At 38.3% G+C, this 14958-nt stretch overlaps 1 protein-coding gene across 11 annotated transcripts in view; it reads right to left on the bottom strand.

Annotated features, from left to right (window-relative positions):
- LOC132907657 (uncharacterized) overlaps positions 1–14958 on the bottom strand; it is a 275382-nt gene that overhangs the window by 135178 nt on the left and 125246 nt on the right. The gene's annotated exons all lie outside the window — the stretch shown is intronic.

Raw genomic sequence — 14958 nt, 5'->3', positions numbered from 1 at the left:
TCGTGATAGTGTGAAATGTACACGTCGTTTTTAATTAAGTTACAGAGTGTAGAAATGAAATTTGTTACTGAAAAGCTGTCTCACATGCGCTATGAAATAGTCGATTTGCAATTGAAAGGTATCGCGCGGAGAAGTGGATCGTTTTTCAAGGGAAATTTAAATGTCCGTGTCATAGATTTTGGTAGACAAGTGTCGAATCACGAAACTTAATAGCCACGAGATGTATCCACATGGTATTGGCAAGTTTGAGATCAGTAGAATGGACAGTAATAGTCCTTAGCTTGTACGAGTCGATACCAATCATGCGCGACTATGGTGCTCGATACTGATTGATCCTAGTTGTAGCATATGATATTGACGATCGTCTGTGTTATTGTACGAGACACGAACGCGTTATTGATCCCTCAACTTCTTCATCTTCTCGTTTATACGTTACTATCCGTGTATTTAAAAAAAATAAATAAACGAATGCGATGAATACTGAATATTTTGTTTCTTAAGACACACGTATACATAAAGTATCTTTATAAATTTATATAAAAATAAAAAATAAAATAGAATAAGAATCTTATTGTCGAAAGCATCGATACATTACGATTTTTCCTTAATTTATTTTCTTCTGCAGACAAAGTCAGTTAACAGCAGCGATCAATAAGTGAACCACAAAGAAAAATATTCTTAGTATAGTTACTTTACACGTATCACGACGAAACAACTACTGTCGGTTGCATTCGTCGTTCAGAATTGCATTTCTATCACGAGCAACTTCAAAGGATTCGTTTTCCCTTTCGTGAAGATTGCAATTGTAAATGTCTGTGGATTGGAACAGTTACGCAATGGGTAACATGCAACTGAAATGGAATCGTACTGATTCAATTCGATTCGCAATTCCGCTTTTCCCCTTGTAAAATGGAAACGGCTCTTAACGCGGTTCGTTGATTATTATCCGTCACGATCATAGAAAGTCTTCAGCAGCTACGATTTACAATTTACGCAGTTTCCTTGATTTGAGTTCGTAAGGTAAACTTAAGAACCTAAGGATAATTTCAGTGATTTTATAAAAGTTTCCAGGAAAGTGAATGATTAGAATAAATATAAATATGGATTATCTCTTGCAGAGAGTTTGTCTGATATATTTTCCGAAACGAGACCTTTCGAGGAAAAGTTATCCGCGTCTTTGAATATTTATTGGTAATTAAAAGATCAGTAATTACAGATTTCTTAAAGGCTTCCGGAAAACGCGGAAGAAATATCCATCGAATTTTATAAAAGTTCTGACGAAAAGGTAAATCTTAATTCCCTTTAGTATATCATAATCTTACAAATATCTGGAAAGCTAATTTCTCCGAAGAAACAGGAAGAATAACATAACCTGGTTCAGAACTCTCCGAAGACGACGACGCGACGTTGAAAGGACTCGGCAAGGGAGTTCCAGTTTCGTGCGAGTTATTTACCAGAGTTTGCTATTAATTAATGAAAACATTGTCGCAGATTTAATTGGGCCGTGTTATTTTTATCATAAAAAATGATTCGCGGTGATACCTGCAGATGAAATTCACAAGGAAACGCAATCTGGTAATTGCTTCCGTTTCTGGACAAGATCGCGGGAAAGAAAACCCCAAATGACAGCCGCAGACACTTCTGACCCTCAATAGAATTAAGATAATTATGGAAATGAATTCTTTTGAAGACTAGGTGGCTTACAGCCGCAGTGCCATCGGTTAGTTAGCTGGTACATTGAGACGAAACGACAAAGAAAGAACGGGAATCGATTCTGCATTTACATGATTGCGCAGGATGTCTTACATAATTTTTCTTTGCAATTATTCAGAAATGTAATCGTGTTGCGAGTGTTTGAGTAGGATGCATTGCACTGGATTCTCGAACGTTTCGCGTGGTGAAATAGATGACGTTCGAACTGCTTGGATGGCTTCTTTAAATAACCAAAGTTCCAAGCAGGAAATTAAAGAGGGAAGAAGAATGGCGAACCGGAGGATAGAAAGTTTTTTCAAGTTTGAAGAAAAGAACGGGAGAAGAAGAAATTGCGGGTACTGTAGGAATGTTTGTGTACATAGTGCGAGAAAGTTTCTTGATTAACGGCAACTTCACTTAATACTTATTAACTCCGATACACCGCTATAAACTTGCATAAATTCTGGAGATTCTTTAACGAACTCCCTAACTCTCTAAACTTCAACTATTTGACTCTCTCTCTTTCTCTCTCTCTCATCTCCATCTTTCCGAAAACTTGTTGCAAGTGATTACTGACTTTCCAATCGACTGGTTTTTCTTGAATATACTACACAACCAATCTGTATATTGGGCAAGTAATTTTTTGCCTTATTTGAATATCAACAGAAATGATATTTCTACCAGAGATATCTACGTATGTAAAGACTTCCCATTCTCACAATATCCATATAAAATGTCACTAGCATTACGATCATTTAATTTCAAATAATCTTCTCTATCACACCATTCTATTTTCAATCAAACCACACTGTAACCATTATTAACAAGAATAAAAATATTTACAGTAACCTAAAATAAAAAACGTAAAATGAAAATATTCAAAATACCCAAAGTCAGCACATAAATTCGAAGTGTGTAAAGTATCTAACGATATCTAAAAATCTAATACGCTATTTATAACTTGTTTACGTGAATGTGAAACCAAGCCAGAAGGAAAAAGAAACAATGTTTCCGGTTATCGACGAAAGTCGCTTATCTGGCACGCAGCCTCGTAACTTTGATCAAAAGTTTTATCTAGCCGAGGATTAGCAACGTTGGAAAATATGCGTGGCATCGTGAAAATGCGTTCATCGATACAGGTCGAGGAACGAGGAATCGAATCCGCGGCTTGTCGATGCTGTGTGGCAATTAATTCAAAACCATACGTCCGATACAATGGTGAACTATGGGGTCACGTATCCGACCCTTGATGCGACAATAGAACGGGACTCTACACGTACACGTACGAGCGGGGTTGTATCAAGATTTGAATGAGCCAGCTCAGATACATGGAATGATCCCAGTAAAGGCATTACCACCGGGAAACGCATCTCCGGGATTGTCTCGTTGATATGTTAATTAACGTTATTGATGTCGCTGCGGGTCGCGCTCGGTTCGACCCGGGACTGTCTATTAAACTCGGTTGGATTTCTACCTCTGTTTCTCCTTTGTTTGCTATTGCTTCCACGGAATTGGAAGAATCTAATTGATACATCGAAATTTTTATCAATCTTGTATCGTGTATGTTCTTTGTTCTGTTTATTAAGTATTAAGTACATTAAGCGCTGCAATGTAAATTATTGGAAATAATTGGAAATAAAAGTTACTGAATTTTAACCTGCTTTCCATATTTTACCCAATAAATAACGCCGATGATTTTTATCACGTAAAATACCGAATAAAAATTAAAACAAAATATTCTAAAATTACAGCATGTCGTCTATGATTCGACGATACCAATTCAGAGTTGATAAATCGTTCGTTGTAATTTATAATTACTCTACGTTATTTATTTATCTTTGACACTTGCGAAAAGTATTGAATTATTTCATTACCATGATTGACGGTTTCATTTCGAATCGGCGCATGTCAAGCGAATTTCCAGACGATTGAACGGAAATTATCGGCGCGCTAATTAATTAGTGAAAAGTATCGCGTTAACAATCGTATTGAGCGCGTCGATTTTTTGAAAATTTACTGTTATTTCGTTGAAATATTCAAAATTTCATAAATGTTTGCTGTTTTGTTCCCATTATCCGATAAAAATGTAGCTGGGATATGATTAATCCTTGCTACTCACGCAATCTATCTACTCCTTCTTCGCGAATAACACAACAAAAAGATAAAAAAAATTAGAACAATATTCAGAAGTAGATAAGAGCAAGACTTTTATTGTACCTATTAAGCATTATTCGTGTTTTATCGATTGCTCCACGAACTGTTACACCAATCATAAGCTATCGTCAATTTTATGGTGGTTGCTTAATGTCTATCGATTTACCGGAACCATAGAAGCGTGAATCGTTGTGAAATGAGAGTCCATAAATGAGGGCTCATAAATAAGCTGTTTTAAAGGCTACACTGGGAGTGAATGCAATTACGCACTGGCCGACTACACGGCCTGGTAATTGCGCGTTAATTGCGCGTTTCACGTACCATTTTGGATAGGGACCTTTTCAAATGTTTTATCGGGCTGCACAATAAAAATGGTGGGGGGATGAGAATTTCAGAGGTTCCCGAAAGAAAGCTTCCGTTTCATTGAAGACGAAAATGCTCGCACGAATGAGTTAGAAAACGGAAATAATTACATTTCATTTTTATCCGCGATTTTTCAGCGGAACGACGGTCAACCGAATAAATTTTTCGCTTACGCCACTTCATTATCTCGCGCCTTTTCATCTCTTCCTTTTAAAGGACTCGATATTGTTTGCTGCGAGCTGTTCGATAGAAACGAACGGTCGCCATCTCTTTTCACCATCGTCCCAGCCTCCTCGATACTCGAGAATAACCATTCACGATGAAATAAAAAGGTCGAACATTCTTGCGGGTAAGAGAATAATAATGAAGAAGGAAAGACACTGGGGATACTTAAAAGACGGACGTTCGAGAGACCGAGTTTCAATTGACTTGCAGATTAACCACCTTTTTCGTTGACTAATACTTTTTGGAAACTAAAAACTTTACGAAGATTCGAGACTTACCGCAGTCTTTATTTGTCCTTTTCTTTCGAAACAACTTTTGAAAATTCCATTACTACGTAGAATCCCTGGTGCGAAGAGATCGTACCGCAAAACATTTCGTATCTGAAGTGAATTCAAAGGAAAAGTGACATGTAAATTGTAATAGAAGAATCTCTACCTATTTCTGAATATTAAAATATTAGATATCATCATGGTGACGATATAGTTCTCCTATGTACGTTTTCCGCACTAGTGCCGTTTTTGGAAAGAATGCAGTATTTTTCCACGTCGATGGTTATTACGATCCATTTAGAACCAAAAATCTCAGCTTCAAAATCAACGAACTGGAATAGCTCGCGTCTCGCTCAAACGATCAAAATTGCCACGAGTAATGACGAAGACAACCTAAGAAGATAAAAAGAAAATACAAAGGATAATACGGCAGAAAGTGGCTGTCGGATCTAAGGCGAAACGAGAAACTACGAAACGTGATCGCAACCGACGGGATGACACACGTAATTGATAAATTCGCTGGGATAGTCTGGGAAATCGAAAGGCGGAAATTAGCTGCTTTCTTCTTCGCGGGCGACACGGTGATCGCATGACTTGTAATTCACTTTAGCAGCAGCACTTCAGCATTATTTGGCATCGTGTGAGTCGATGATAAAAGCGGAGATCTCTGCTTCGTTCTCTCCTTTCTCGTCAACAAAAGTGTAACAACGATGAAAGATAGGAAAAGACTAGGCGTTCTGGTCAGATTCGACGAGGTATCCACAGGAAATTGGATGCTTTTATGTATTTCCCGCGATTCTCCCAGATTTGTACGGTCGTGTAGTCTTTTCCTCTATTTCTGTACCTTTTTCGCGTGTATACTTTTGTTTCGTTACTCGTTTCCCTCTGTACACCGTCGTCCATCAAACGAAGTTAACCCGCGGCCGAAAAGTCCATTCGATTTCCCGTACATGCGACACCGTGTGTTGCGTTTCCCTGTACCTCGATGTTTTCGAAAGAATGCAATATTTGTTTCGCTTGCTTTCGATTACCATCGGGCACGGATAATTAAACGAGGATCCGTCGGAATGAAATTTCCGAGCAACGAATCGATATCGTAACGTGTTCCAAGAACAAAGGTGAATCGCTCACGGAAGATGGATCTTCGGTGAAATTTACGAAGAACTGTTCGTACTACATTGATATATCTTTTTATTCTTAACAAAGTTGATATAAATATTACTGTTAGTTCAAAATAAATTTGCAATCGACGCTTATATATTATATTAAATAGAGAAATTAATTTAGTGATTTCACATTGAATCAATTATAAATATATTCGAAGATTAAATATTTTCTACCATATTAAGGTTTTAAAGCATCGATTTTAACATTCACAAAACAGCTAAAACATTATCACAAGGTATCGTACATAAAAGATATAACTTAGAAAACACGAAGTTGGCACCCCGCTGGGGGTAGCCACCCACATGCTATATTTATTTTTATTTTATTTTTTTATTACCAATGAGACATAACACTTTACCAAATGTCCTTCAGGACAAATTGTAAAAACCAAAATAAACTATAAAAAAAACAAGGTATCGTAACTTTAAAAAATGTTTATAAACGATGGTGCGAATTTAACTAAAAACGACTCCGAATTACTTTCTTAAATTCTTCCTCTGTATCAATTCCAATTGTCATAGAATGCTACGCGGTGATTTTATGATACAGCGAAGCATCGTATATATTTTAGTGCGCTATTCAACAAATTTCTTTAGCAGGTCGGCTTGCAGCCCGCATACGGCAAAAATTCGTCTTCTTAGAGGTCGGTCATTGTTCATTTCCTTGCTGAAAGAATGTTATAAAGTCATATTTTAAAGCATCTTTTGACGTCCAGATGCTCGGTACCGGGCCTAATGATTCTCGGTACTTTGAGATGTCGAGCTTTGATCTGACTGGATCATCTCGTTGCCAAACCGCCGTCTACCAAGGACTAGCTTCACTAGCCTCGCTCGAGAGGTATATCACGCTTCAAACCCATTGGAGGATGGTGACTGCAAAATTGGTTGCCTCTTAGAAATAGATAGAGAGTTGTTAATCGTCTTTGGTAGTTGCTAGTTGTTCTTCTTAGTTGTCAATCATCACACAGTCCATACTTGTTGTCTCAGTTGACAGCTGTTTACTGTCTCTAATTGGATCTCGTCTTCGTTAGTTTACTTGTTATCTTTTGTCTTCCAGTTTTTACTTAGTCGGCACACCATGTGCAAACTCCAACAAAACCCAAGCGATCGCGATGTTCGATTAATCACGGAGATCAACACCAAGTATGGTGACTATCGAAAGATAATAATAAACGTGTTAAAATATTATAAGCGTATTGACCTATCTTATACATATGTGAATTTTCCTTTGGAATTTTCTACAAGTATATTCACATAATCAGAAAATAAATAATTATTTGTAAAATGCATTGTATCCTGTGTATTCATCTCTGTATCCCATTGTATCCTATATTCTATTCTTTACGTCTAAATTTATTTATATTAAATAATTTTATAATTTCATATTACTGAATATTATTTCCCTTCACCTATCACAAATTAATTAGTTTGGAGAATTAGATGTTGAAACACTATGATGCCAGGCAAAACTCGTGTAGAATAGAAACGAAACTTGGTTGATAGCATTAGTCCAATTTACGTGCTCGTCATGGCAGTAGATTTAAATTAAATTAATTAAACATTAAAAACTTTCAGTGTTGATGGTCGCGCGTAAGAGAAAGTATCACGTTTTGGATCAGGTAGCGGAGATTTCTTGGGGATGCGATGTTTCACATACTCGGTTCCCTCGAGAATATCGTCGTGTGTTTTCAAGCGAAGTTGCGAAACGCTCTGCCGCAATTTGGAAGCTCTTGTCCCCGCGAGTCCCTTGTAATCGCACCGTTGGCGCCAGCACGATTCAGCCAACTCGTGGACACTGTTCCACGTCCGTGAGATAGCGAATCCGGATTTCGTGTTGTTGAAAATTGACGCTACGATACCTCGAGTTAAATAGGATCGATGTTCTACCGCGGTATTTTCGAAACTGCTGGAAAATCTCTTTAAAAGTCAAGTAAAAGTTTCTTTTATAATTCTATGTATTGATATTTATACTAAGAACCAAAGCAGCGCAATGATGCATAAAAGTTTCTTGAAATAATTACAAAAAAATATATTAAAAAATAGATTCTTCGTACAACTTTAATACACAAATCAAAGACACGAGAAAAATTTCCATGTTATCTTCAAATCTTGTACAAACCTCAGCTCTAGGATCAAGATAAAAGCACAAATGATAATGAAAAAAATACAACCATATCCTTGGAACTTTTTTACAGATCTCTTAGAGAGGAGAGCCTGAAAAATAAATTTCTTTCTCGATTCAAATGGATCCAAAATTGTAAATACCTTCTATCACGCTATAAAATGCACGAACCTAACCGAACTTGTTCTCACACACAACTACTCAAAGTCCTTCCAAATGCTCCGACCCTTTGATTCACCGAATACTGTAAGATACCAAGAGGAGAAATGAAATAACGAGATAACCAGCGGTGCTTACGACCAGGTAATTGGTCTTAAAGAAGTTGCAGTTTCACAGTGGTAAATGTCGTAATCTTCTCTAACCGAGATGGTTCCGTTTGACGGGGATCGCTGCATGGAAGAGAGGAATAGCGTACGAATGTAGTAGAACCGCCTCTTCGAAATACCGTGCAATTTGGTGCGTCTTGTCGCGAAGCGGCTTAATCGTGGCCGAATCTCCAAGCGGAAAACGGAATCGTAGCTCTACTATGCAGGCTACGTTTGTACATTCAGCGGTTCTTGCGCGTGTCTGCGAACGCAGAGACATGGAAGAAGCGTCCGTACTATTGCACGAATAGGAACGAGTTGAGAGAAGCAAAGCGAACGGTGAGAAGGTTGGCCCGAGGCAAGGGTAAGCAACCGATGTCAGTCAGTCAACTGGAAATCGCTTATCTACCCTGCCATCTCTTCTTCTTTCTCCCTACGTGTTCCTTTTTCTGTCCCTGCGATCGTCTCGTATTTTACATTTCACTCCCCCGTGGTCTGAAGCGTCGATATCCAAGGTTTCTTACGTTCATCCTGTTCCTTCGCGCGGGAGACCAAGGCTAGAGTTATCTCGTGCGCTGTCAAAGCCAAAGTTATACTGCAAATCAATTTATCAGGGGTGTTCGAATGGAATTGCGCCGAGAGCGGATTGTAAATTTAAATACGGACCGATGTGCCCCTGGAGAGGTCTAGTGACGAGCCTGATGGCTTTTGTTTTCTTGTGTTTTGCTTGCTCTTTACTTTCGAATGTCCATCGTCCCGGAAGAAGCGACTGGCATTTGATTTGAGGCTTTCTAAGCAATTGTTAGTTCTGATTTTTTTAAATATTTTGGAGAATGTATACACGAATATACAAGTATGTATGATTTTTGTCAATGTGCAAGGGTTGTATTAATTTCTAAGATAAGTTTTATATTATTGCAGTGACAGAGATATGAAAATTTTCATGACGCTAAGAAACAAATTTTCTTTATGGTTTAAGTATAGCCATCAGAAAGACTTTTGGTACTCGCGAACGCTATCGTGCGGTCCTAGTATAAAATTGTGCTACATCATCCTAACACAAGTACGACACTTTCAGATAAGCCGAGATATAAAAGTTTTGAAATTTATCATGCCATCGTTCAATGACGCGGATAATTGTGTAGAAAAGAAATAATACTATCAAGTATGATATTTATTATAATATTTGCAGAGTTCTTAATCTTAGGTAATCTAATTGGCTAAAATTTTAAGCGTTTTAGTACTTAAAAATTTATCAAAAATTGTATGTTTGTAGCAGCCCTTAAATCATCTCTGCTTGAACCTAGGAATTAGCAGAAACAAAAGTATTACTCCTAATGGCTTCCCTTCCCTTCTATCCTTCCTTCCTTCCTTCCTCCTCTTCCACAGTTTCCTCGCATATCCCCCTTCTTCCCTTCATGAAACATTTTAGACGTGTCTATCAAGTTAATCGTTAATGACGATGACCTATTAGTTAGTTAATTAACGAAGACTTCGACAGAATCTATTGAAACTATTAATACTTCATTGAGAATGAAATCTTCAGGATTCTAGTAGTATAAATGCATGTTTTATTTAAATTCGCTATTATTAGGATGATAATTAATATCTTTATCATTATAATTTCACTACTCGTAGATGATTGCTTACGTAAAGAAATCAGATAAATGGTGGAAATTCCGATTGCGTCGTTTTTTCATCGAGTAGTTCGACAGGAAATAGTCCGACAGTGGAACGGGGCGAAATTATTCAAACCGGTCGAAGCAATCCTGAGAAGCCTGGGGCAGATGTTTTACCTGTGAAACTTAAATAAGAATCGCTGCTCCTGTATAATAAGATAATAAAAGTACGGGTCTTTAACTGTTTTATGAAAACACTTAGCTCCAAGAAGAAACTCGCGAACTTTCATTCCCCTGTTTTTGTAAACATTTTCACCTAGACTACTTTACAATGCATTGGAAATCTTCGCGAGATTGTCGAACCGGTGAATAAACTGTGAAGAGTAGACTTTCTGCAAGCGAATGAAAAATTGTAGACTAAATATCTAAAAGCTCGTATATACATATAACAATATAATATACATCTTTCTTTACTGCAATGCAATAACTTCTCGGTAATTTCCATAAAGAAATAGGATCAAATTCTCTGGAATTTAAAGGTAGAAAAGATTTTTCTAAGCAGAAATTACAGCCGACGATATGTATCTCATTTTCCGCGCGAGGAAATCAGAAATAAATCTTTTCTTATGTTGTAGAACGACAATAAGGTCTACAAAGAGAACGAGAATGACTAGAATCACAGAAAAATCGTAGAAGGAAACGTGAAAGGTAGACTCAAAGAGAAATCTTTGTTCGACCAATTTAACTGCTTGATCATTCAACGCCCATAACGTCGTAGTAACAGAACGGTCGTAACGTAATTCCAAAATTTTCGTTTGCGCTTTAGAGTGCCTTATTTAGTGGTTTTCGACGAGTAAAGCTTGTCAGGAACGCGTCAATCTTCCATGTATGCTTTTGGCATCTGAAATTCGTCTCGTGCCACGGCCAGTTCTCGAAAACTCTGCTTTCGGTAACGTTACGAGATGACAGCTTCTGAAAATCACGGTTGATGCCCAGACTTGTTCGATACGGTTCGCGTAGTCCGCAATAACGGTGTATCCAAAACGAAAGGATGAAGCTGATTTAACCGACAGAACGAATTTCGAGAAAAAAGTGTTTCGTGAAAATGGTTCGAATGAAAGGTTCGCTTTGTCGCTGTATTTTTCCGCTTTCGATTCATCAAATTTTCGATAAACATAGCCAGGTGACTACGGCGAATCGCTTTGCTCCGTAGGACTATCGACTCTTGCTGTGAATAAGCATTTTTCAAACTTTAATATAGGCAACATGATATATATTCAAGAAGATTGTGTCTTAGAAAATCTTTATCGGAATTCTTCAACTCTTTCTATGCTGATTATAGTCAAATGAAAATTGGCGTTACGTCGGCCGACTCTCTGCCTACACCGGGCCACACGTCGCGGGCAGGATGGCAACCAGATATCTTCACATCCTTACCGCTTATCCTCAATGGTCTCGAGTACCCTCCATAAATCCCTGGCATTTTCTATTTAAGGTCCTTTAGACAGACCAAATATTCTTTCACTGAATAGTTTATTGTCTACTACGGGAAGATACGGGAAAGTTTGGTTTCTCTCGTTCAGTATCTTCCGTTAGCGACTTTCTCTCGAGGGCGGCTAAGACCCTTCCTAGTCCACCAGCCGTGTATTATCCAATCAGAAGCAATGTCTATTGCTCTCACTTTCCTAGCCAAAATTGTCATCAACAAATCCGATGGTTCCGTGCGCGAGACACACCCATCCTTAGCTTTCCTCCGCCACAGCATCGTCACCGAACGGCACTGATTTTCCATCTTTCGAACGGTCAACACCTTTGACCGGGTCTCCACCTTTAGATCAGTCACCTACTTTACTTATACATACGCACCAGTGTAACTATATTCATTACAAAGTTGTTGGAATAAACTGTAACTTATAATTTGTTATATCACTGTCATATTCAATTTAACTACCTCTATTATCCTAACCGAAATAGGGGATCAATCATTTCGCGGCGTCAATTGTCTAATCGTAACGGGAATTTACGACTCTCGTTGACGTGCTTCCTCGCGATCGCATCTCTCCGCGAGTGAACGAAACAATTGGATTATCGTATTTTGTGTAAACATGGTATTGCAGTACGAGAGATCGTTCATGCGAACTACCACACTCGACTAACTCGAGTTGTAACTTAATGCGATCGAGCCTCTCTAAAATATAAACACGGTTGGGGGCAAGAGGTGGGGCAGGAGAAACGTGCGTTTTCCTGGCGAAATTCTATTACAGACTGACTGATGGAAAAATACTGGGTGATATACTTATTCGAAAAAATTCGCATCGTTTGGTTCTCCCTGGTTATGAACGATCGTCGATCACTTAAATTATTTCTAAAGACTCGACGGTTTTATGATTTCACTGTTGCGCTGCAACCCGTACAAAACATGTTTATTTCCGAATATCAGGCTGATTTTCTATCTCGATTATTCTGTAATTCGATCATAAATTTAATGAATCTATATCGAAATGTCTACTATATGGATCTCACGGAGTATCGGTCACAATTTCGGTGTTCGATATATGAAAGAGTGGGGAGCTGTCGAAGGGAATTCAGACGGGCGCGAGAGGTGCTGCGTTGAGTTGAATAATTGGGCCTCGTCGAGTTTTATTAAAACATTGCCAGCTCGACGGCTGGAATCGCATGGAATTTGTGTATGCAGTCATCAGTGATTTATACGAGTTATTTCGCACTGGCAGTGTGCTCGTTACGGGAGGTAGATACGAAAGACTGTAACAGAAAATAAAGGGCGGAGAGACGGTGCCTGTCGCGTCCATACTGACTGACTCGCGCCAAGTAATCACGAATCTACATTCAGTTTCGATTAAACAAACATTCTGTTCTATTTATTTATTACGAATACAAACGTCAAGTAACATTGGATTATATAAAATGAGGTACAGCTGAAAGATACTTTTTCGATGCTATTGACTTTTGATAATTTATGGCAGTTTTAATAACAAACTGGAGTAACATCCATACACATTTGTAATTATACGAATGTAGGAAATGAATATTTTTATTTGTATTTCCGTTTGAAGTGAAGTAACGAACACGTATGCATATACTCACTGATAATATTTATGTAATAATACTTTCTTCTGCTAATAAGTAATTTTCGTAATTTATTAATTATTTAAGACGGTGATATAAATAGTACAAATTGTAATGTGTTCTTCTGCATATTAGTAATAAAACAATAAATTAGTAGAGTATAGTGAAAAAAATTACAGAAGTGTAAAACGCAAAATAGTGGAAAAATAAGAAACGACATCTGGGAAGCAGAGCACTGGTGCAGCGCCGACGTCGAAAAATAATATGACGTTACTTCGTATCGTCTATCTTATAAATAGCGAGTGGCCTTCCGAAACGTCGCACCGGCGCCGTTCGGTCTTTAGTACAATCGCTTATGATAGTAAGTTTCCACGACAACAGACTGGCCAAGATTCATGGAATTTAGAAATATACTATCTAACTACCATTTTTCACACCAACTATCATTTATCACTGTCGTACTTATCAGCAAATAAAATATCCTTCATTTTGTTCTCAAATTTTACATAAAACTAAGATTTATCCAATACTTCGCTTTTCTTTCGCTAGATCAACTTCGCTTATTCCTCGATATCCACCAAAATTTGAAAACTTATGATTGGAAGAAAAGAAAAACTTGATAACACCAACCCTTGTAATACTTTACAAAAGGTGTCATAGAAAAAAAAAGAGCAAAGAACTTTTGATCTACGGTGGATCGACAAATTCCAGGCGACTCGATTCACGCTGAACACGAGAGAGTTCGGAGGTCACCATTTTCCATTTCCGCGTGGCGTGCTATCTCTGACTGTGTCCGTTGAAAAGGTCACGACGTGGGATCGACATTAGCCACGCGACGAATCATTTCCGCGAACCACCGATCCCAATTTCTGTCCGGTCGTTGCATATATTTTACCGTTACGGCCTACTAACTTCGATCAACTTACGAGGAAGCCTGTGGCTCGTCGTTTTCCGAGTTCAGCTCCACCTACGCAAACTGGTGACCTCCTATTTTCCATACTCTGGCCGTTATCCACCACGTTTACTGTTTATGTGGCTGTGTGCATACCCGGGAGGAAGTTATGGATGCGGCCAGCGTGAAATCAAATTTCTAACGATCGAAACGGTTCCGAGCGCAGCTAGCTGTGTGCTATTGGGACTAGTTTTGTCTATGTTCATTCTTCCTCTAACTTGGTGAAAATAGTGAAACACGGGTCCATCAACTCGAGTTCATCGGTCCAGTTCGCTCAATTCGGTATCGATTCGATAGAAAATCGCGAGGGCGGAAACGATTCACGAACAAGTGAAAAATCTAATATTTTTCTCGTAATAGGGCATCGCTTATTGGCTTCAAGTGAGTTAACTTGGATTTAGTTAGATTCGATTATTTTCCACGATTTTACTCGCCCCCTCGTTAGATTAACGATGATTCCCTTGGAGCTAGTAGGTAATTGTTTGCCTCGATGTGGAATAGGAGAGGGTGGCTGTTTGGAGAGAAGAGGTTCTTCGAACTCGAGCATTTTATGGAGGAAGTTATCCCTGGGTTTCATTCGTAGTTTCTTAATACACTTTTAGAGGGAGTTAGCCTTTGAGAAATGCAGCTTAATCTTGGAGGATTTCGTTGGCCGTATAGTAAAGGTGTATACGGAGAGCACAGAGAGTACAGAGAGTGAAGTTAAGTATAGTATAGTTCATTTTTCCGAGTATACGCAAGTAGTAGATCTTAGTGTTTTGTGTCTTAAATACTGAAAATATTGTTCGGACTCTACAGTTCCTTCTTATTTCTTTTCGCGTCCTTATAAAGAAAAAGGGGAAAAAAGGCTCCATTTACTCATACGTAATAAAAAGAACCACATATCGTAGAATTTTCTTAAAGAAACACGACGTTGGTCCAAGTCTGAGAAACGCGAACAAAGAATCTGCTTTTCGATATATCCAGCGAGGCGGCAACAAATTTCTCTTGCAACGGTGGTCGCA

Source organism: Bombus pascuorum, chromosome 6 (assembly GCF_905332965.1).
Source record: "Bombus pascuorum chromosome 6, iyBomPasc1.1, whole genome shotgun sequence".
NCBI lineage: Eukaryota > Metazoa > Arthropoda > Insecta > Hymenoptera > Apidae > Bombus > Bombus pascuorum.
Note: the sequence above shows the minus strand (reverse complement) of the source record. Positions and strands in the feature narration are given on the sequence as shown.